The sequence below is a fragment of the Trachemys scripta genome, chromosome 12 (assembly GCF_013100865.1).
Source record: "Trachemys scripta elegans isolate TJP31775 chromosome 12, CAS_Tse_1.0, whole genome shotgun sequence".
NCBI lineage: Eukaryota > Metazoa > Chordata > Testudines > Emydidae > Trachemys > Trachemys scripta.
The window spans coordinates 40,492,684-40,494,444 of NC_048309.1; positions in this window are offsets into that span (position 1 = coordinate 40,492,684).

A 1,761-nucleotide genomic window follows, 5' to 3' on the forward strand; every position below is an offset into this window, starting at 1 on the left:
AGAACAGAAGCTTTATTATTCTAACACACCACATCATACAATGCCGTTGGTTTCCTTGCAAAATAGGAGGAGTAACCATGTTCCTTACACCAATTCCTTGCGATTGAGCCTCGTGCAGGAGCTTTGCAGTTCATTTTCCTCTTTTCAGTCACTTCTAAGGGGGAAATTTCCTGCATGGGTACAAGGGTAATTCCCCAAAGCATGAAGGGGAGTTATGGCTTCAAGATTCATTGAAGGTGAATTCCAACTGAACAACAGAAGTGACATCATAGAATCACAGAATCATAGAATATCAGGGTTGGAAGGGACCTCAAGAGGTCATCTAGTCCAACCCCCTGCTCAAAGCAGGACCAATTCCCAACTAAATCATCCCAGCCAGGGCTTTGTCAAGCCAGGCCTTAAAACCCTCCAAGGAAGGAGACTCCACCATCTCCCTAGGTAACGCATTCCAGTGCTTCACCACCCTCCTAGTGAAATAGTGTTTCCTAATATCCAACCTAAACCTCCCCCACTGCAACTTGAGACCATTGCTCCTTGTTCTGTCATCTGCCACCACTGAGAACAGCCGAGCTCCATCCTCTTTGGAACCCCCCCTCAGGTAGTTGAAAGCAGCTATCAAATCCCCCCTCATTCTTCTCTTCTGCAGACTAAACAATCCCAGTTCCCTCAGCCTCTCCTCATAAGTCATGTGCTCCAGACCCCTAGTCATTTTTGTTGCCCTCCGTTGGACTCTTTCCAATTTTTCCACATCCTTCTTGTAGTGTGGGGCCCAAAACTGGACACAGTATTCCAGATGAGGCCTCACCAATGTCGAATAAAGGGGAACGATCACGTTCCTCGATCTGCTGGCAATGCCCCTACTTATACAGCCCAAAATGCCATTAGCCTTCTTGGCAACAAGAGCACACTGTTGACTGATATCCAGCTTCTCGTCCACTGTGACCCCTAGGTCCTTTTCTGCAGAACTGCTACCTAGCAATTCGGTCCCTAGTCTGTAACGGTGCATGGGATTCTTCCGTTCTAAGTGCAGGACTCTGCACTTGTCCTTGTTGAACTTCATCAGGTTTTTTTTGGCCCAATTCTCTAATTTGTCTAGGTCCCTCTGTATCCGATCCCTACCCTCTAGTGTATCTACCACGCCTCCTAGTTTAGTGTCATCTGCAAACTTGCTGAGAGTGCAGTCCACACCATCCTCCAGATCATTAATGAAGATATTAAACAAAACCGTCCCCAGGACCGACCCTTGGGGCACTCCGCTTGAAACCGGCTGCCAACTAGACATCGAGCCATTGATCACTGCCCGTTGAGCCCGACGATCTAGCCAGCTTTCTGTCCACCTTACAGTCCATTCATCCAGCTATACTTCTTTAACTTGGCGGCAAGAATACTGTGGGAGACCGTCAAGGAATAACACATCCACTGCTTTCCCCTCATCCACAGAGCCAGTTATCTCGTCATAGAAGGCAATTCGGTTAGTCAGGCATGACTTCCCCTTCGTGAATCCATGCTGACTGTTCCTGATCACTTTCCTCTCCTCTAAATGTTTCATAATTGATTCCTTGAGGACCTGCTCCGTGATTTTTCCAGGGACTGAGGTGAGGCTGACTGGCCTGTAGTTCCCCGGATCCTCCTTCTTCCCTTTTTTAAAAATGGGCACTACATTAGCCTTTTTCCAGTCATCTGGGACCTCCCCCGATCGCCATGAGTTATCAAAAATAATGGCTAATGGCTCTGCAATCTCACCCGCCAACTCCTTTAGCA